The following is a 23,656-nucleotide window of genomic DNA, read 5'->3' on the forward strand; positions in this document are numbered from 1 at the left end:
AATTTTTGCCCCAGATCCCTAAGTGGCCCCCTCAAGGATTGAACTCACAACCCTGGGTTTAGCAGGCCAATGCTCAAACCACTGAGCTATCCCTCCCCCCTTCTCTGTGGGGTACTGGGCGTATAGCTGATGGAATGTTTGGATAATGCACAGTCCACTTTTTCTTCTTTGACACACCTTTCCCAACTGGAGGCACCATGCAGAAGTAACAATTGCTGATATGATCTGTTGGCTCTCTCCAAATCATTGGCACTGCAAAAGGCATAGATTTCCTTTTCCTGTTCAACCACTGGCAAAGATTTGTTGCTCAAGTGTTGCAGCATATGTGTGGGGCCCACCTCTTGTCCTGATCTCCAATTTTGCAGCCAAAATAAAGGTGATAGGCTTTCTTAACCATAGTGGTTATACTGCGCTTTTGTGATGCAAAAGTCACTTCACTACAAACATAGCAGAAGTTATCTGCACTGTTCACACAATTACGAGGCATCTCTGCTCACTTTGGCAAAACAGAAATGTGTCCCTTTGCAAAATCAAACACTGACAAATAAGAGAGCACGACACTGTATGATTTCTAGAGCTGATATAGGGCAATTTGTTCAGCAGAGTGATGTAAGCTTCGTTATGATTGCATCATCCATGACTTCTAGGAATAACATGATGCAATTCATATCATGTATGACGCAATACCAGCTTCAGATTGCATCATTCATTGTTTTGCCTAAAAAGCAAGTACTGTCCAAACCCAGTCATAGATTTATTCATAGATCCAGTCAAAGATATATTTTAGTCATTTCTAGTTTAAATTGAGATCTCTTCCCTTTATAACTCACTTATCCTCCACCATTCCCAAGTCAAGGGTCGTATATACTGACCCAACAGCATAACTTGAAAACTAGAGCCAATCAACAATTTTAAGCATCATTTTCATTCTCAGTGACCCAGAATTAGTAAAGTTTGACTACATTTATTTCAGAAGCATTTTGGCTGTAGAGCTTTGTAATGAATGATTATAAAGAACAAGGTTTATCTCATCATGAGCTGGCTTCTGTGCAGAAGCTCCAATCTTAACCAGAGATGGCTCAAGCAACTTCAGGGAAAATGAAAGAGAAATATTTTCTCTGTTATTGAATAATCCTTTTCATTTAGGACTCAGGAAAAGCAGAACCTTCTATTGTACACTGAAGATATACCGTGTTAGAAATAATTGTACTCCAGTGTTATTCATATTATATATAAAAATGCCAGTTTTCTTTGGACCAGTGCTTCAATATGTCCAGAGAAAAGAAAAAAGCACTATTAAACATGACCAAACTGAGAGTGTCTACATGACAACTAATGTAGCACCATCCTAATGCTGTTTAGATTTTTTTCCGATAAAGGAAATTGGAGAAATGACTTATGTTGACTTTGCAAAGTGCTATGGGACATTTAAACATCATTACAGGAATTGTCCACTGGTTCAAATATTTTAGACTCTATCATTAAAATAAGTAGTATTATTCTGGGTTTTCCTGTATACGCTAATATGCCTACTTGTTTATTAGGCTGGTGTGCATGATGAATGACTGGATGAAAAGGCTTTTTTGTTATTAATAAGAGTCTATCATCCCATTCCTGCTACTTAGCAAAGTTTTTAAGTAACATGTTTGTTGTTGGTACTTCTCTACTGTAATCTGATACATGGGTGTCATTAAAAAGTTACCACTGTCCACCAGATACCATTCCATGGTATTAGATTTAAAATAGTTTTTCACTGTTCTTTGAAATAATAAACTGCAGTGACTATGTGGAGAGGCAACATGTTTGAGTGGATGGAGCAATGGATTGGGATACATGGAAACTATTTCTGCCTCTGACCTACTGTGTGTCTTTGAACAAGTTATTTCACCTCTCTGTACTTCTTTCCCCTCTCAACTTTTGTTGTGTTTATTTAGATTGAAAGCTCTTAGGGGCAGTGATTAACTCTCACTATATGTTTGTACAGTGACTGGTGCAATGTGTTTGTGCCTCTCAGCATTATGGTAACACAAAAAATAAATAATTATAATAATATGTCTGGAACTTGGGCAATGCATGACCTCCAATGGTGACCTCTATGTCTGATCTAGTTTGCTGATTTCATGTCCTTTGGCTTTCATGTATGCTGATATGTTTATTTGCATCAGTTATCTGTTCTCTGAAAAGAATGGGTACAATTTTCTTTTAATTGTTTTACAATGTCGTATGTGATAAAATATTAGATCTGAGATGAAATTGCAAAATTTTGCAGCATGATCATGCATATCAGTGAAATGAGATTCATATTGTACATGTGCCTTTTCAGATATGTAGTGACACACTGTGGCATGCCACAAACTAGCAGTGTCATGGCACAACCCAGGTAATCCATCACAGTCAAAAAGCATTTGTGTAACATCCCTCTGACTCCTATGACATGCATGCCACATGCTGTGAAATAGTACAGTCCCTTTTGCATAATACTGCAGTGCACCGCACTCAAGTGTATAGTTCTGCTGGACTGTATAATTCAGTGTTTGGAAGCCTTACAATTATCTGATGTTGAAATGATTAATGGTTTAACATCAATCATACAGTTCTAAAATGTGGATCTGCAAACTTCTCCCACAAGTCAGATCCACAGAGCGAGTGTCATGTTTGTGAAGGCTTCTAATTTGGCAGAAGTTTAACAGTCATCATATTGAGAAAAAATCTGCTGAAATTTTCATCTGAAGGACTATTTTGATTAAGTCCCGAGGGTCAAATTCTGTTCTTGAGGTGTATGGGTTTTGTCTTTAGATTTCTGAATTTATAATCTAAGGATAATAATTGAATCCTTATATAGCTGTGTACTTGAGTACAAACGTTCATAATATCATGGCCAGTCGCAACCCAAAAAGTACTTATGCTTGCATTGTAATGCAGTTTTTGAGCAATAAGGCTATGTTTTAGTTATGGGTATTTTTATTAAAAGTCCTGGACAGGTCACAGGGCATATCCAAAAATTAATGGGCCCGTGACCTGTCCATGACTTTTACTAAAAATACCCACCATGACTAAAACTTGGGCAGGGGGCCATGGGTGCTCTGAGGGTGGGGGCAGTTCAGGGATGCTGCAGTTGCTGGAGGAGGGGGGATTGGCAGGGCTGGCAGGGGCTTCCTACCTGGCTCCGCATCCCTGCAGCTCCTAGGTGGCAAAGGGGCCAGGGCAGGGGCTCTGCTGCTCCCGCCACAAGTGCCTGCTGCCACAGCCTCCATTGGCCGGGAACCACAGCCAATGGGAGCTGTGGGGGTGGGGCCTGCAGGCACAGGCAGTGCGCGGCGCGGAGACACCCCCCCCGACCCCTCCACTCCCTAGGAGCTGCAATGGGGCCATGCCAGTGGGAGCCAGGGACCCCCCCACGCCGAGTTAAGCACCCCCCCCCCACAGGCTCCAATCCCCTGCCCTTAGCCCTGAGCCCCCTCCCACACACCCAAACTTCTGCTGCTGGCCCAGGGCCTGCCTGGCTTGGGCAGCCCCTGAGCCCGCACCAGCCGCTGCAGAAGTCACTTGAAGTCCATGACTTCTGTGACCTCCGTGACAGACTCTCAGCCTTAGCAATAAGTATCAACAATTCTGTAGCCAATACTTAAAATATCCCCCTGCTTTTTGTGCTTCTGTGGCAATCAGTATAACTGTTCAATAGGTTCCATTTTTTATTGAGAGGAACATGCTGGTTGTTATCACATAAATGTAGCAGTTTTAAATTCTAAGACAAGCAAAATTACTAGCACATGCAAAGTCAGTAAGATGTGAATTTTATTGTGGAAATCCCCTTTGCAGTGTATGTTCCTTGATTTAAGATCTGAGGCACTTCAAAATCATTGTGAATTTGGAGAAGTAATACATCAGCTAAAACCTAGAGGATTACGGTTTGCTCTCCTTCGCCCCATCGAGCTTTGCATGATATGTAATGGGAAATGTCTTTTCATTAGCACAGTTGATAAAGTTAAAACTTTTATTGATTAATATTCTCTTGCAGAAATCAGGTGCTGCTATGGATTTATGCTACGGATGTGTCACAGCGCTTGTAATTTCTTTTGTACTGAAGATACAGCTGATACAGATTTTATTTAATAAGGATAATTGTTGTTGAAGGGTTTGGATGTTTAATATTCCTTAGGTATCTCTACTGGCAAATCTAAAAAATGTGAGAATCTCTGATACTTGACGATGACCTTCAGTGATATTATAGGGATTTATGCAAGTCGTATTCAGGGAAATGGTGCAGGGAATAGGGTGTTCATTGTTCTCATGTTGATACAGGATATAAAGATATAGCAGGCAGGCAGTGTTTATTCTGGGTAACTCTGCATAGGCCAGGACTTTCTGTCTGCCTATCCATTAGGGTCTCTCCACTCCCTTAAAGCTACCCCTTAACCCCTCCTCCCCCAAATCTACATACAAACACTTAGCATATATCTTGATAGAGGTGGTAGGTGGCACTATTTAAGAAACCCTTATAAATCCTATAAAACTAGTCTAAACAACGTTGTTATCAGGCACTTTATATACAGGAACTGCAGAACAAATTTGGCCCCTAATTAGTCTCGAACAACTCTGTTGTCTGCAATAGGATTGCAGGGTTATTACTGTCACTGTTCAAGGGTAACTGCACCAATATCCCTGCCTGCATGGTCCACTTCAGGAATGCCCAGTCAGGTCTCAGGTGTCAAGCAATTATTTGTCTCTGGATGGGGACTTTTGTCCCACATGCTTCTGACCAAGGATTTTAAGTCTGCACAGCTCCCTGCCTTACACTGTGTTATACTCAGCAAGGCAGTCTGCCTAACAGTCAGCACCTCTGGCTTGCTCTCTCTCTTCAAGGGTACCCAACAGTATATTGCCAACAGTTACAAGTTACCACACAGCTCTTTCCAAGCAAGTACATTTATTCTTAAGGTAAAAGTCTTATAAAGAAAATATAATAAAAACAAAAAACAGATTTAAAACACACACTAACCATAGTAGGAGTCACCCATCAGACTTATGGGGCTTTAGTAGGCCAACAACTTTCCAACCCTTCCACAAGAATTGCCCCCCCCCTTGGACAGAAGTTCCTGTCCATTTGCTGACTCAAAAGGAAGACTCTGAGTCAGTTCATATGCAGCTCTTTTATGCCAAAAAGTAATTTCTTTGTCTGTGGGCCTCTGGAAAACCTAGTTTGAACTGTTATCTGCAAACTATCCAAGGGAAGGGTACCTTTTGGGAGGTGTTACAAACTGAGCGATTCACCTTAATCACCCCACACTGTTTTTTGGTTCCTGGAGGAGCTGTGATAACCCTCTGTCCTGGAGTTGCATACAATCCCTGGCCCACAGTGATACATAAAACATACATTAATTTAATACAACATGGTCCTCCAAAGATATTGTGATACTCGTCACAGTTATAGAGGGGAAAATTTGCCGTAAGGTGTCTCTGAAAAGAAAACCAGGAAGTAAGGGGAGAAAAGAGGAAGGTCAATACTACATTAACACAAATGTATAATTTCAATTTTCTGTTAATAGGAGGTAAATGGGCAACCAGACATACACCCCAAATATATAGACTGTTGTAGTTAGCAACACAAGTCCCCTGGGGACCAATTCTGCTGCTTCTACTCCAGCAAAATTACTTATAGAGTAATTTTGCCAGTATAGGGAACTCTTAGGGGGCAGATCCTCAGCTGGTACAAATTGTCATAGCTCCTCAATTTCAATGGGGCTATGACTGTTTTCATCATCTGAGAATCTGCCCCATTAACTTAAGTGGCTAAATCCTATGGAACTGAGGGATATTTTTCAAAGCTGGATTGGATTTTTAGAAATTGTTCTTCGTGTCTTGAAAGAAAGTCTTTCCAAATCTGCCTTTTGAGAGACATCAGCAGGCAGTATTCTCACCCTGTGAAAGTTTGCAAAGGGAGCAGAAGATCACAAGGATCTTCACCACTTCTGCCCCTGTGCAGTGATTGGACATGATCACAGACTTTGTGCTCAGGGATGCACTCTAGTGTCAGCACTAGACTCTTCAGAGAAGGTGGGAAGAAAGAAGGCCTTACACCCTGTACCCTGTGCACCAGCAATCAGCAAGATGCTGCAGCCTATCTAAGGATCCATTCCTTTTGCTCCCTTCACATGAAAATAAAAGAAAAATATATATCTGAAAGTCTTGTGGATAGCTCCTCAGCTGCTACAAATCAGAGAAGTGTAATTGAAGTCAGAGGGAGAATTGAAATCAAAGGAGCTACCCTTATTTACACTAGCTGAGGTTCTGGTCTATTATCTGTGTGTTGCTATCATTCTCCACTGTGGAATCTGAATTAATATTTTGCAGCAGGTATAGGGTATCCATGGTAATTTTAAGGGTTAGCATTTTGCAGCTGTACATATTCATTAACTTACAATGTTTGTGTTCTCCCCCCTGTAGTCTTTCTTATGGTTAGCTGAACTCCCAGGGTATTTCATTCTATTTGAGAACTTTAATTGTATTTTAATTCCGTAATGGTCACAACCTCCACTAATTTTAGCTTTTTTTCACTCAGATTTGTAATTTTATCTGTGAGCTGGATTTGGGTAATATTTAGAGTGAAATATATTAGAAGACTCAGAGGTATACTCCTATTCTTCCAGGGTATACCTTTTCTAGAAGGATCTCTTTTTAATACAGTAGAACCTCAGAGTTACAAACACTTCAGGAATGGAGGTTGATCGTAACTCTGAAATGTTTGTAACTCTGAACAAAACATTATGGCTGTTCTTTCAAAAGTTCATAACTGAACATTGACTTAATAAAGCTTTGAAACTTTACTATGCAGAAGAAAAAATGCTGCTTTCCCTTTATTTTTTTAGTAGTTGATGTTTAACACAGCACTGTACTGTATTTGCTTTTTTTTTTTTTGGTCTCTGCTGCTGCCTGATTGCATACTTCTGGTTCCAAGGGAGATGTATGGTTAACTGGTCAATTTGCAACTCTGGTGTTTGTAATTCTGAGGTTCTACTGTATCTAAAACAGCACAGTCTACAGTAACGGATCAGAACAATGATCCAGATTTCATTTCTGATCACTTTGGCACTGATTTAACATTATCCTTGCCCTACCAGGTATAGTATGATATGAAGTGTTGTGTTCATTCATCTTTTAAAAAAGATGAATGCATGAGACAGGCTTTAAAAGCTTTTTAAAGAGCAAGGTGATGGAATGGCATTCTCAATCTTCATCCTTTCATGCTGTTTTATGGGAGATATTGAAACCGTGCCTTTTAGAGGTCAGATCATTTTTTTTCTCCCAGGTAGGGAAAAAAATAAGATCAAGAAATTAGGGTTAGTATATTCCAAATTCAGACACTTGAACATTCCCTTGAACATTCTGACTCATCAAAAGCAAGAATTAGCTTGAGCTGTAGAGATGAAATCTAACTTAACTCTCACACATTTGAGGATTGGGCTTTACCAGTTACAATAAAATAGAGGAATCTTTGGTCTGTGAACTTAGAAGAGAGAAAGGAGGATAACCTTTTGGAACAGAAAATACATGGAGGAGGTCTTACCTCATCTAGAGTGTCTATAAAGGCTTTTATGCCACACTTTCATCTTTTATTCTCTTCTAAATTACAGGCCAACGAACAGGAATATGACATTTTTCTAACCAACTTCCCATTGTCATTTTTATCAGTAAAAGAAGGGTCTGGTCTTGAAAGGAAGAAAATAATGAGGATATTAGCTATTTGGGAATGGGTTAAGAGGCATTAAGGGTGACAAAAATCAGCATGGTAAAACCAGTACATTTGGAATCTGGGCAGATCATCTAAAGAGTAAATGTCCATTAAAATATCAGAAGCCTGGAAGCTTGCTGGGTGGCCTCAAAAAGACCTCTGTGTTGTAAATTTGGCACACCTTTCTCCAAATGGAGGAGAGAGAAAAATGCTCTGAGATGTGCTTCCCACTGTATTACCTCTTCTCTAAATGTCACTCTAAGCATATTTTCCTAAAATAATGGCAGGGGATCTTGAACTTTGGTTGCTAAAATTAATTTATTCCGAGGAGGCAAGTTTAGTTTGAAATCACTTCTTTGTGGACAATATTAAATAACGTTTGAGAAATGGAGAGATTATGCTAAGTAACATTACCTTGATCCTGTCACTATCCTTTCCAGGCACTACGAGAAGGTGTTTTTTAGACAGATGTACTTGTACAATACATAGAATGAGGAATTCACATTACAGTGTAATGTCGAATTAATTTTGGCACTTGGATTTAGGCCTTTATTTCCAACTCTCCTCTGGCTTGCTGTACAAACTAAGAAACATGTGTCAGATCCTTTTCTGTTTTACAGAGGTTTGTGACAGGGATGAGCCCTAGTCCTTTGTTATTCTTTTAAGTTGAAGACTCAGTGATACAGTCTTCTACTCTTCATTAAAAGGTGCTATGCTATTTTCCCCATTTATTCAGTCCTGTATTACCTCTAGTTTTCTCTTGCTTTATCCAATGTTACGTTTGATCACAAATCTGATTAGAAAATTCCCATCTATCTTTTGAGACCTTCCGCCCATGCTTTTGAGTACTTTGGTTAGTCCTTCTTAGTCAGTAAAAGCTAAACAGGAATTCTGTGTAGGGAAAGTCTTCTTCCATTTACTTTAATTAAACATGCACAGATTATACTTATTATTGATAGTCATGGTACAGATTTAAGGTAAATTACTATTGTTACCACGATAAATATGACTAACCTCCCTTCCCAAAGTTCATGCAACAATCTTTGAGAACTCTGGAAAGAAGTTAGTCCTAATTGGGCCTTCTTTATTTTGACCATTTAAATGGCCTTCTTGATGTGGAGCATGGCTGTTTTTATTCAGTGGAGGACATCACAGAGTGTAATCATCCTGCAGTAAGTGTACTGTCCCAAAGTAAATGCAGCATGTTGTTGTGTTAGTGAGGCAGCAGATTTGCGTTAAATTTACCATGGAAAGATTAGTGGTTTAAGCAGAATGGAATAGAAGATGTAGCTCACCAAGTGCGACAGTCATCTTGGGTTGCAGAGTTATGTGGTAAGAGAGTGTTGCACTATAGCGTGATCAGGTACAACAAAAGGCAGAGAATGGGAAGAGAAAAAAAAAGATTTGTGTCCCCAAACAGGCTTCTAGCCAGCCAAGCAAAAGTGTGTGTGTAATGAGAGAGAAGGGCACATATCTCATGCTCCCCATCTCCATTCTTACAAATGCCTGGATTTGACCAGGATGGAGAAGCTGTACAAATATAAAAGCAAATTAAAAAGGATGTGAGGAGTAGGCTGTGGATTCTTTTTCCCTGGCAAATTTTGATCCAATTTCTGACAGAGAGGATTTCAAAGTATTTCAAAGATGAGATGTTATGCAAAATCTATGTATTATGTACTAATCTATCATTGGAAGGGGAGATAGAGCAGACCATGTGGATGGGTGGGGGAAGAGAATCAGGTCACAGACTGTAATGGAGAGGGTGAGCTGATCTTCCTTAGATGAATGGGGGACTCACAGATGGGATGCCTCTTCCCCATCAGCAGCTGCCACTGCTCTGCCAAATTAGCAGTAAAGACGGCTTGCCCCAGGAATATATACTTCAGATTGCTTTGTCTGGTGAGTCTTCACCTCACTCGACAAGGAGGAGAAGCTCTGGAAGAGTGGGACTCCCTTGAGCCAATGAAAGAGGAAGTTATGTTCTGTGTTCTTCTGGTATAACATTTCTTGCTCCGTCTGCTATCACTTGATATATGGCACATTCACTGGTGAATGACGAAAAGTTTTCATGGCTGATTGATTTAATTTGAAATCCATCATTAATTATTTTAAGGAATAAGCTTGCCAGTTCATAAACTGAAGGTGTGCTCACTTTCCTGAAACACTTGTTTTGCACTACCGAAAAATGAAATCACGCTATTTCTATTATTTCTACTACGCGTGTACCAAGTGCCTCAGCCTATTGATGGCATACAATGAATTCACATTTGCTCTTTATTGTATTATGAAAAGAAAAGTAATTGTTTCCTAGGAGCAGCTAAAGTAGGTGATATTTTTAGAGTTGAAATGTGAATAATGAAGGTTTGAATGACATGCTGTTACTGCTTTGGGCTGTCCTGGTTGCAATAACGAACTAGTTTCACCTCACGGTTTATGGTATCATCGCACATCTCTTTGTTTGCTATTCTGCAACTATACATCAGTGGAATATGCCTCTGTACTTTTTCCCCTGAGTAATTACATAGTGAATTCAGGATAGCATATAATAGCTGCTATCATAATGCCAATACGCTTTTCTGAAGTCTTTTTGTTATCTTGTTATTTGTAGAGAATATAGGCATCCTTACAAAGAAGTAAATCCCCTAAATAATGTTATTCTTTCCTCACCCAATTATGAAAAATAGTTCAAGCATTTAGGAGACACTGGGGGATTATGGATCCATGTATCCTAACTGAGGAATATTCTCCTTGCTCCAGGGACAATGATCCAAAGGGGGGTGAAGAAAGACAAACAAAACCCCAACCTACTTTGCAATTTCATTTTCCATTAGCAGTGTGAAGAAATGTGAAATATTGAGCCAGACTCAGAGGGATGTAAGTGGCAGCGTAAGGTATATGGATCGGTGCAAATTTTAAATTCTGCACAGCTGGTGAAGTGTAAGGTGACACCTTCTGCTTTATCACACACCTTCTTACATGCCTTTGTTGGTAGCTTTGTCTACTTCCTCAGGCCCTGATTCTGGACTCCTCTGAGGCCTCTGCATGCCAGCTCTTCAAAACTGACACTCTTCCTGCCGGAAAGCATGCCTGGCATAAGGCTGGTAGAAGAGACTCTGACCCAATTGCACTGCACTTAGACTATTCTGGGTTGCACTAATGGCCCAGGGAGGATTCTTTAAAAAAGTAAGCAGTCATGGGGCACGAGGGAAGGTCCTTTCATGGATCTGTAACTGCTTAAAAGATAGGAAACAAAAGGAAGGAATAAATCAGTTTCACAATGGAGAGAGGAAAATGGCAGGGTCCCCCAAGGGTCTGTCCTGGGACCTGTGCTGCTCAACATATTCATAAATGATCAGGGAAAGGGAGTGAACAGTGAGGTGGCAAAATTTGCAGATGATGCAAAGTTATTCAAGACAGTTAAATCCAAAGCTGACTGAGAAGGGTTACAAAGGGATCTCATTAAGCTGGGTGATCGGAAAACAAAATAGCAGATTAAATTAAATGCTGATAAATGCAAAATAAGGCACACTGGAAAACAAAATCCCAACTATACATTTAAAATGATGGGATCCAGATTAGCTGTTACTACTCAAGAAAGAGAACTTGGAGTCATTGTGGCTAGTTCTCTGAAAACATCTGCTCAAAGTGCAGTGGCAGTCAAAAAAGCTAACAGAATGTTAGTAACCATTAGGAAAGTGATAGATAAAAAGACAGAAAATATCATAATGCCACTATATAAATCCATGGTACGCCCACACCTTGAATACTGCATGCAGCTCTGGCTGTGCCATCTCAAAAAAGACATATTAGAATTGGAAGAGGTATAGAGAAGGGCAACAAAAATGAGTCGGGGTTAGGAACAGCCTCTATTCAAGGAGAGATTAAAAAGACTGGGACTATTCATCTTAGAAAAGACACAACTAAGGGGGGTTTATGATAGAGGTCTGTAAAATCATAAACGCTATGGAGAAAGTGACTAGGGAATTGTTATTTACCCCTTTCACAGGTTTAAAACAAACAAAAATAAGTACTTCTTCACACAACACACAGTCAACCTATGGAATGTTGTCAAGGTTAAAAGTACAACAGGGTTAAAAAAGAATCATGTATGTCCATGGAGGATAGATCCATCAATGACTATTAGCCAAGATGGTCAGGGATGCACCCCCATGTTCTGGTTATCCCTACATCCCTGACTGCCAGAAGCTGGGACTAGACAACACAGGATGGCTCACTTGATGATTGTCCTATTCTGTTCATTCTCTCTGAAGCTTCTGGCATGGGCCACTATAGGAAAACAGGCTACTGGACTAGATAGACCATTGGTCTGATGCAGTGTGGCCATTCTTAGGGCTTTATCTGATTTATTTCAGGGACAACATTGCTACCCAGCTGGCCCCTGATTCAAGGAGGTGCAAAGGTGGAATAAAACACTGGACGACACTCAGCGGTGACCTAAGAAGTGGTAGGAATTACAAGTGAATTACTCGATCTTGTAATTTCTGCCATCATTAAAACCCCAGGGATTCTGTCCAGTGAATATATGTGTGTGGTTGGTCCTGATGGTAGTACATTAGGTTGCATTTTTTTAACTTTTTTTAACACAACAAAAAGGTGTGCGTTTGAATTTTGCCTTCTGATTTTTGTGTTCCTTTCACTATGACCAGAATTTCCTGTACAATAAACAGCTTTTCCTGTACACATTCACAACATTTTTCCCCATGGAATAATAAATTATATGATGACACCTTTTCATTAATAAAATATTATACTTGAATGTACAGAAGATAGATACACCAATGCTTTAGAAACTGATTTTCTCATGTGATGCAGCACAAATCATGTGTTCCTGCTATACCCAATTATTCTTCTGCACCTCACTGACCTCTGAGGCCTTTACGTTTAACCCTGGGGTTCTCCTTGCATCGCAGAGAGAGAACTAATCATCCTTCACAAAACTGCAGATCACAGATCTGTCAGACTCAGTTAACAGTGTGCGTATAAATGTAGTTATTGGGAAAGGATTCAACAAAAAATTTAAAAGGAATTTCATAGAAGGTTGGCACGATCCAATCTGAAACCAGATCCAGCGTCTCTGAAACCAGATCCAGCATCATACATAACATAAAAATCTCTCACATAGCACTCATTTGTGTGACAGGGAGCTTACACGAGCAATTATCAGTGACCCTTTTTTTGAATACACAAATCCAATTTGCATTTCTCAGGACAAAAAGGGGGCTTTTTACAACAATAAAAAGAAAAATGAAATCTTCTCTTTGAATAGAAAGCCATAATGAATGAACAGTATACCAATTGAAATGTATTAAATATTTTCGGATGTTTTTCTACATTTTCAAATATATCCATTTCAAATACAACACAGAATACGAAGTGTACAGTGCTCACTGTATATTAATTTTAATTACAAATATTTGCAGTATAAAATTATAAACTAAAGAAATAGTATTTTTCAATTCACCTCATACAAGTACTGTAGTGCAATCTCTTTATCATGAAAATGAAACTTACAAATGTAGGTAATTTTGTTACATAACTGCACTCAAAAACAAAACAATGTAAAACAAGTCCACTCAGTCATACTTCTTGTACAGCCAATCGTGAAGAGAAACTAGTTTGTTTACATTTATGGGAGCTAATGCTGGCCATTTCTTAATTACAATGTCACCTAAAAGTGAGAACAGGTGTTCACATGGCACTGTTGTTGGTGTTGCAAGATATTTACGTGCCAGATACACTAAAGATTCATATGCTTTTTCATGCTTTGCTCATTGTTCCAGAGGACATGCTTCCATGTTGGTGATGCTTATTTTAAAAAATGCATTAATTGAACTTGTGACTGACTTCCTTGGGGGAGAATTGTATGTCTCTTGCTCTGTTTTACCCACATACTGAAATATATTTCATTTTATAGCAGTCTCGGATGATAACCCAACACACATTGTTAGTTTTAAGAACACTTTCACTGCAAATTTGACAAAATGCAAAGAAGATACCAATGTTAAATTTCTAAAGATAGCTACAGCACTCAAGCCAAGATTCAAGAATCTGAAGTGCCTTCCAAAATCTGAGAGGGATGAGGTGTGGAGCATGCTTTCAGAAATTTTAAGAGAGCAACACTCTAATGTGGAAACTACAGAACCTGAACCACCAAAAAAGAAAATCAACCATCTGCTGGTGGCATCTGACTCAAATGATGAAAATGAACGTGTTGGTCCATGCTGCTTTGGATCATTATCGAGCAGAGCCCGACATCAGCATGGACACATATCATCTGGAATGGTGGCTGAAGTGTCAAGGGACATATGAATCTTCAGCACATCTAGCATGTAAATAACTTGCAACGTCAGCTATAACACTGCTATGCAAATGCCTGTTCTCACTTTCAGGTAACATTGTAAACAAGAAGCAGGCAGCATTATCTTCTGCAAATGTAAACAAACTTGATTGGCTGAACAAGAAGTAGGACTGATTGGACTTGTAGGCTCTAAAGTTTTACATTGTTTTATTTCTGAATGCAGGGTTGTTGTTTTTTACATAATTCTACATTTGTAAGTTCAACTTCCATCATAAAGAGATTGCACTATAGTACTTGTATTAGGTGAATTGAAAAATACTCTTTCTTTTTTTACAGTGCAAATATTTGTAATAAAAATAAATATAAAGTGCGCACTGTACACTTTGTATTATGTTGTAATTGAAATCAATATATTTGAAAATGTAAAAAATATTCAAAAATATTTAAATAAATGGTATTCTATTATTGTTTAACAGCACGATTAATTGTTTCTGAAATCCTGTTCCTGAAAGCCTCAATAAGAAATGGGTGCTTACTTTTGGTAGGACTATGACTGATGTGTGAGTCATAGGCAGGGGGTGGGAGAATGGCAGATGCAGACAATTCAAAGTTTTCATGTCCCTTACAGAATGAGTTCTCAACCTGGGGATAGCAAAAAGTGTGTGTGTGTGGGAGGTTGTGACCACTTTCCCTTTTTTATGGCTGCATGTGATAGCATGCCAAAACATGCTATTACAGGGGTACTCCGGTGTTTTTTTCTGTTATAACATGGGGTCATGGTATGGAAAAGGATGAGAATCACTACCTTAGAGGATCTCAGATTCCCCATGTAGGAATGTGTTGGGGGGACAGGCTTATCTTCCTCCATTAGCCAGCCAGGAAGGGATGAGGGAACTAATAGGCTCTCACTGCTCACTTCCTCTCAATTTTAAACCTTCCCAGGCATCCAGGGGCTATCTTGCCATATTGCTGCTGCGAAAACTACAGCAATGCCCTGAAAGGGAGACTGCAGGAGAGCTTATGGCTGCAGCAGCTGGGTCAAGTCTGTCCCTCACCATGGCTAGGAGAAGCTGAGATAAGGCAGCAGCAGCAGTGAATAGAGCAGAATCTACCCCTCAGCGAGAGTTAGGGGTGGGGTGGCAGCTAGAGTAGATTCTATCCCTAGGGCAAGAGGTAGGAGAAACGCTGCAGCAGCTTGGGATGAGCCAAGACCTCCTCCAGCATGTACTGGTCAGTTTGCAAACAACCTCTGAGACATTAAGAGTCATGGCAGCTTAGGTGGGCAGTGATTCTTCCTTGGACCTGTGTGGGGTGGATTGTAGGCTTGAGAGGCACCCACCAGGATTAGATAGTTTTTCAGCAGCCCCAGGAAATGGAAGGGGCTTCCCCATGGATGTGGTGTAGGGTAAGAAGAGTCTATGTTGACCCTACTGATGGATAACTGGAGAGGGTAAAGACTGCGAACCAGCCCCGTTTCTCTGTAATTGCAGAAGACAACAGATACAAGCTCAGTGTCTGGACTCTTAAGTGCATTAGCCCCACCAGTAGGCAGCCAGGTCACCAGGTGGATTGCAGCGCAGCTTCAGGGCTGAGGAAAAGGGGCATGTTTTGGAATCAGCCCATGTCTCTTCTGCATTTGTTGAGGGGTCGACTACATAAACCCAAATGTTCTGGTTATAGCCTAGAGGAGAAAGATCTTGTGGCCTGGCCTGAGGTAAATTTGAGAGTTAGGATTCAGAGGGATGTGGGATAGGTTAGACAGTCATGATCAAGCCTGAGATTAGTTTGGTCAGAGATGGCTGTGAGGTGAGTATGGTGGGGAACCGTTAAGCCAGCCCATGAGGATAGGCCCCAGAAGAGCGTAAGCTGTGAGGTTGTCTGAGTCTTTTTTTTGGACATAGGTGGCTCAGTGATCTCACACACAGACACCTGCTAAAATGTGCCTGAGTTTTTGTGCTAGACAGACTGACATTTGGGTAGGACTTTTTAAGGATTGATTAGGCAAGAACTTAAACCAGGCTGTGGAGTGGGGGGTGTGACCAAGATAAATGTTATTGCCTCAGTGTCTAGGAAAGATATAGGCTAAAGGGGCCTGCTCCAAGTGGTAAATGAGGTTTTTTAGTAGTGTTGCTGTGTGCTGTTGAAAAGCTGCAATGTTTCACCCCAGTGGTGGGCTGAATTTTAGTGTGAATAAAATTATCCCTTTTTTCCCTGTGTCACTGAGGTTTTGTAAAAGGGCTAACTGATTGTTTAATGTGGCTTTGCAAGCCAGTTTGTTTTTGTTTTTGGCTACTATCTTGTGCTCCAAAACCTAAGCTTTCATTTAAACAAACAAACAAACAAACAAAGTCACTACATCTTATGGTGATGAAGATGCTATTCTGCACTATACAGGTGTGACATCCCCCAGAGTACAAACTGGACTTTTTGAACAGCGGTGTCCCCTTAATTCTCCAGCCTAGTGTGTGTCTTACACTGCTCTGCTAGTGAAAAGCAGCCTCTCCATCTGCTCACACAGCCATTAGCATGTAAAGACACTTCCAGCAAAGTGACATGAATGCTCTCTTAGCCACTCATGAACTGTATACAGGGTGGCACCTGCAAATCCCCCAACCTTGCACCCCAGAAGTCTTACGCTGCTCAAAACCCCCTTCATCAGAGTAAGTTAATAAATTAGTTCATCATTTCATCAAAGGAAATGATCATGCCACAGCTTTTGTTAACCTGAGTAGAGATTCCTCAGACACCTCAACCAAAACCACACTGGTTTAGATAGAAGAATAAAATAGTTTATTAACTAAGGCCCGGTCTACACTACAAGGTTAGGTCGAATTTAGCTGCGTTAGGTTCGATTTAAAAATGAATGTGTCCACATAACCAACCCCATTCCGTCGACCTAAAGGGCTCTTAAAATCGACTTCTGTACTCCTCCCTGGTGAGGGGAGTAGCGCTAAAATTGACTTTGCTGGGTCGAATTTAGGGTAGTGAGGACACAAATCGATGGTATTGGTCTCCAGGAGCTATCCCAGAGTGCTCCATTGTGACCGCTTTGGACAGCACTTTGAATTCCGATGCACTAGCCAGCTACACAGGAAAAGCTCCGGGAACTTTTGAATTTCATTTCCTGTTTGGTCAGCATGGCAAAATCAGCAGCACAGGTGACCATGCAGTCCCCCCAGAATTGTAGTGTGTAGAATGTTTCTACGCTCCCCCTATCATCTCCATCTCTGATTAGAAGTAAAAAAAACTGCACTCTCGATGACGTGTTTTCCGAGCTCATGCAGTCCTCCTGCATTGATAGGGCACAGCTTAATGCATGGAGGCATTGAGTGGCAGAGTCCAGGAAAGGACATAATGAAGCGTCTGTTGGGGGAGCAAACGGACACGATGAAGCATCTGTTGGAGCTGCAGGAAAGCCAACAAGAGCACAGAGCCCTGCTGCTATGTAACTGCCTACCCTCACCTCCATGTTCCATAGCCTCCTCACCCAGATGCCCAAGAACGTGGTGGTGGGGGAAGTCTCTGGGCACCCAGCCACTCCACTGCAGAGGATGGCCAAAGCAACAGAAGGCTGTCATTCAAACAGTTTGATTTTTAGTGTGGCTACAATAAGCAATGTGGCCTTGTCCTTTCCTCCTCCCCCACCCCACTCGGGCTACCTTGTCTATTATCTCATTTTTTTTTAATTTATAAAGAAAGAATGCATGGTTTCAAAATAATAATTACTTTATTCCGAAGGGGGGAGGGTGGTTGGCTTACAGAGAATTAAAATCAACAAAGGGGGTGGGTTTGCATCAAGGAGAAACACACACAGTTGTCACACTGAAGCCTGGCCAGTCATGAAACTGGTTTTCAAAGCCTCTCTGATGCGCAGCATGCCTTGCTGTGCTCTTCTAATCGCCCTGGAGTCTGGTACAAAATGATTGTCTGCCGTTGCTTTCATGGAGGGAGGGACGAATGATGAAATGTACCCCAAACCACCCATGAAAATGTTTTTTGTCCTATCAGGCATTGGGAGCTTAACCCAGAATTCCAATGGGTGGCGGAGACTGTGGGAACTGTGGGATAGCTACTCACAGTGCACCGCTGCAAACTCAATGCTAGGCATGGTAGTGAGGATGCACTCTGCCAACTTAATGTGCTTAGTGTGGACATACGCAATCGACTGTATAAAATCGATTTCTAAAAATCGACTTCTATAAAATTGACCTAATTTCATAGTGTAGCATACTCTAAGGAAAGATAGATTTTAAGTGATTACAAGTGTTTAAGGCATAAAAGTCAGAATTGGTTACAAAAGAAATAAAACAGAACTGCAACCTAATTCCTAAACTTTACCAAGCTAAGCAAGACTTGAAGAGAGCAACACAAAGTAATGGACATTGGAAAACATAATCCCAACTATACATATAAAATGAGGGGGGTCTAAATTAGCTGTTACCACTCAACAAAAATACCTTGGAGTCATTGTGGATAGTTCTCTGAAAACATACACTCAGTGTGCAGTGGCGGTCAAAAAAGCAAAGAGAAAGTTGGGAATCATTAAGAAAGGGATGGATAAGACAGAAAATATCATATTGCCTTTGTATAAATCCATGGTACACCCACATCTTGAATAGCGCATGTAGATGTGGTCGCTCCATCGCAAAAAAGATATATTGGATTTGGAAACGGTTCAGAAAAGGGAAACAAAATGATTAGGGGTATGGACAGCTTCCTTATGAGGAGAGATTAATAAGACTGGGACTTTTCAATTTGGAAAAGAGATGACTAATGGGGGACATGATAGAGGTCTATAAAATCATGCCTGGTGTGGAGAAATCAAATAAGGAAATGTTATTTACTCCTGCTCATAACACAAGGACTAGAGATCACCAAATTAAATTAATAGGCAGGAGGTTTAACACAAACAAAAGGAAGTATTTTTTCACACAACACACAGTCAATTTGTGGAACTCCTTGCCAGAGGATGTTATAACAGGGTTCAAAGGAGAACTAGATATGTTCATGGAGGATAGGTCCGTCGATGGCTATTAGGCAGGATGGGCAGGAATGCAAAACCATGCTCTGAAGCATCGCTAGCCTCTGTTTGCTAGAAGCTGGGAATGGGCGACAGAGGATGGATCCCTTGATCACTGCCTGTTCTGTTCATTCCCTCTGGGGCACCTGACATTGGTCACTGTTGTAAGACAGGATACTGGGCTAGATTGACCTTTGGTCTGACCTAGTATGACCATTCTTATGTTCACATAAGGAAAAATGAGAGGCAGTTATTTTATGAAGCTGTGCACATTCTACTGTGACTGATACTTCATGCTGGTGTTGTTATTGCTTAAAGATTAGTTTTTCTTTTCACTTTGACCTCTGTATATTCGAAGGTTATTTAAGATATGTTTGTGCAAAAATGCAGATAAACCTCTGATGAAAAGTGCAGCTGAAATGAAAAGCAGTGTTACATGTTATTAAATAAAGTTTTTAGGGTCATGTTACTCCTGGCAATGACTATGAATTCTCCCTGTTGCAGACTCCATCTCCTTGCCAGATGGTAACTAGTTTTGGAATGCTCTTTATGCTGCTACAGTGTTTTCCTTCAGGCCAGATTCCAGGGCTCAGTGTTGAGTGAGGAACTGGAAAACTGGACCCAGTGGTATCGAATCAGCATAAGCAAACACTGGACCCTCAGTCATCAGTGGAGTAGGAAAGAAGGAAGAGGCTGCTCATGATGGAAGGTCATTAGAAGATGCACCATGACCGTAAACGTCTAATTTTAAAAAAAATACCGTGGTAATTTGGGACCCTCTCTTCCAGCACATGGATTCCTGAGATTTCACCCTTTTGCTCTCCCATCCCTCCTCAGTCCTCCGGACACCACAGCTACTTGTGAAAGGATATTCTCTGCCCTCCCCGCTGTGGCCTTGCTCATGACATTTACCGTTAATCCAATAAGAATAAAAATGGATTCTGACCATTTTACTGACAAAAAAATGTCCTTGACAAAGTCACTTTGTTGTTGGCTGGTGGCCCAGTTCCAGAAGCTAATGAGTTGATATTGAAACCAGACCATTTATTCTGTAATGAACCCCTCTTGTCTAACCCCTCTTGTCTTGTCCTTTTCAATTGCCCAAACAAGAAGAATGCAAGAATAGTAGAATCACAGACATATAGGGCTGGAAGAGACCTCAAGAGGTAATCTAGTCCAGCTCCCTGCTCTGAAGCAGGACCAAATAAATCTAGACCATCCCTGAGACGTGTTTGTCCAACCTGTTGTTATAAATCTCTGATGATGGGAATTCCACAACCTCCTTTGGAAACCTGTTCTAAAATTTAACTACCTTTATAGTTAGAAACCTTTCCCTAATATCTTACTTAAATGTTCCTTGCTGCAGATTAAGACCATCACTTCTTGTCCTGTCTTCAGTGGAAGTGGAGAATAATTGATCACAGTCCTCTGTATAACATCTTTTAACATATTTAAAGACTGCTATGAGGTCCTCCCCCCAGTCTTTTCTCAAGACTAACCATGTCCAGTTTTTTAACCCAGGGGTCGGCAACCTCTGGCATGCAGTTTGCTAGGGTAAGCACCCTGGCGGGCCGGACCAGTTTGTTTACCTGCCGTGTCGTCAGGTTCAGCCGATCGCGGATCCCACTGGCGGCAGTTCGCCGTCCCAGGCCAATGGGGGTGGCGGCCAGCACATCCCTTGCCCATGCCGTGGTCAGCCGAACCTGCTGACATGGCAGGTAAACAAACTGGCCAGGTCCGCCAGGGTGCTTACCTTGGCGAGCCGCATGCCAGAGGTTGCCGACCCCTGAATTACCCTGTCCAATTTGGATTGCACAAAGATGGTTTAAGACTGAATTAGAAAGTAAATCAGAAATTACCCTAACATATTGTAAGCTTACTGGCTCTGTTATACTATAAGAACTTTTGTAATGGTCTCAGCATATTCCATATTGTGACTCACTTCAGTGCTTTACATTGGTGCTCTTCTCAGCAAACAAGTTCTCCCTTTCTACAGAAGCAGCAGCAGCTTTTATTATATCACTCTGTTTTTTCAAAATGGAGCAAGTCTCCCAATTAATGTAATTATCCTCTGCCTTCTTTTTTTAAGTCAGTTTTTTTTAAATAAAGATTAATCAAAATGAGGCTCTGTTTACTGCTGCAGAAATTGAATCAAATTCTACCTTTAGCACAGTGTGTGCTGAGCTCTCTGAACAAGACGTCATGTTACATCATTTCCTGTGATTCTATTTAATGGAGTTAAGGATCTGATAGGCACTCAAATATTATGGTGGTGGGAGCCATATAAATATTTAGATTGGGTACAAGAGATTTTTTTTCAGGTCAAATTAACAAAATGTGTTTTATTTGTTTACAGTAGACTACTGCCACTTTAAAACAAGAAAATGAACAAAGTACATATTATATTACTTGCAGGGTCCCCCATGAATGAAATAGTGACTCAATTATTAGCTGATTGTCCCACTTTATTTGGCACTGGTAAGGCCTCAGCTGGAGTACTGTGTCCAGTTCTGGGCCCCACACTGTAGGAAAGATGTGGATAAATTAGAGAGAGTCCAGAGGACAGCAACAAAAATGATATAAGGTTTAGAAGACCTGACCTAGGAGGAAAGGTTAAAACAGGGGTCGGCAACCTCTGGCATGCGGCTCTCCAGGGTAAGCACCCTGGTGGACCGGGCCAGTTTGTTTACCTGCCGCGTCGGCAGGTTCAGCTGATCGTGGCTCCCGCTGGCCGCGTTTCACCGAGCATATCCCTCGGCCCGTGGTGCTTCCCGCCGCCCTCATTGGCCTGGGATGGCGAACCGTGGCCAATGGGAGCCGCGGTTGGCTGAACCTGCCAACGCGGCAGGTAAACAAACTGGCCTGGCCCACCAGGGTACTTACCCTGGAGAGCCACGTGCCAGAGGTTGCTGACCCGTGTTCTAAATACTCCTAAATTTGAATCACAAAATTTGATTTTCAGCCAGTTTGCGGTTTAGATTAAATGTGATAGCTATTAAATGCCACATAAAATCAATTCCCCAATTTCAGAAACTGTTCTAGGCATCAGTGGGCAAAACCATATTGATTTTTGTGAAAATCAGAAAACCAGAAGGAGGAAATGAAGATGCTTGGAGCCCCATGCATTTGGTTAGTAGATCCTTCAGCTTCAATCAGGTGTGAATTGTTTATAGATCAAAGAACCAGTTGGTGGCAACCATTAACATCTACCAGCATAACATCCTCTCCACCAGCATATCAGCTCTGCCTGTTTTCCCAATGCTGGCATTTGGAATGACTTAGCTTCCAGAGAGAAAAAAAATATTGGAGGAGAGGGGGTACAGGGAGCTCCTGGCATGAAGAGGGAATGGGGGGGTCCTGGTATGGAGTAGAGGGAATGAGGACATACAGATCCCCTGACAGGTGGCAGAGGGGCTAATGAATGGCACACACAACCTCTGGCATAAGAGGAGGGGAGGAATGGGGGACACAAAGAGTCCTTGACCTGGGTGGGGGTGTGGAATAATGGCCCTTTTATGGAAGATGGGTAAAATAGGGGGTACACAGAAACCCTGGCACAGTGGGAAATGGTGGACAGCGAGAGCTCCTGCATGGGGAGAGGAGAATGGAGGACAGTGGTATGGGGTAAAGTGAGAAGGGAGGGGTACATATGGTACAACCCCCCCCAAACTGTGGAGAACAGCCCTCAGGAGGGAGTAATTATTTCACAGAGATCAGATTTACTGAGCTAATTAGTTTCTCACATTTCTTGTTGGTTTAAGAATAATTAGTACTTATACTAATTCTAAATTCTTTATTAGGAGGCTTATCTTTGAAAGATAAAAAGAGGTTTGCGAGATCAGTAAGTGGTTGACTGATTCATAAGATGAAGCTAAAGCACCTTAGCTAAGGCCCATCTCAAAACACTTAGTAACTGGTCTCTGTTAAAATCTTTTAGCACTTCTACTAAAGCACTTCACAGAGGTTAATTTAGTCCTCCTCAGGCTTCCCTCCAAATCTCATTCCCCAATCACCCCTCTTAGGGTTCCTGCTTGCTCCTCAGATTCCTCTGTAATCAAGGGAACTGACTGTAAGGCCTTCAAGTCCAAGGATGATTATCTAAGTATCCAATCATGGTTTACTCTGTCCCATGCAAGACCTTCAGGTAACTATATGTATGTGTGTGTGTGTACACATATACAATTATGTGGTCCTTTAAAGGTCAATGCTTTTATGCTATCTTGGGTAACATAGTTAAGACATTTACAGTTTTCCCCAGACACTGGCTAACTAGGCATACAGACTTTTCTAAATTACTTTCTGTTATTTTTTGTCCCCTGACTGAAGTGCACTTTCTGTGATACTTAGGCTAGAAGTTTTAGTAACCTTGACTGATCACATTTAAAAGGTTTCTCGCTGGGTAAGAGGTATAATGAAATAGTTATCTATTTAAGCGCAATGACACATGAGAAATTATATGACATTACTAGGTTCTGTCACAAATTAAGAAAATTATGAGAAATTAGATAGCTCAGAAAACTGGTAATGGGACACACAGCCTTTCTGGCTGGCAGGATTTTAAAAAACACTTAGCATTGGGCTAATTCTA

Source organism: Mauremys mutica, chromosome 1 (genome assembly GCF_020497125.1).
Source record: "Mauremys mutica isolate MM-2020 ecotype Southern chromosome 1, ASM2049712v1, whole genome shotgun sequence".
In the NCBI taxonomy this organism is placed as follows: Eukaryota; Metazoa; Chordata; order Testudines; family Geoemydidae; genus Mauremys; species Mauremys mutica.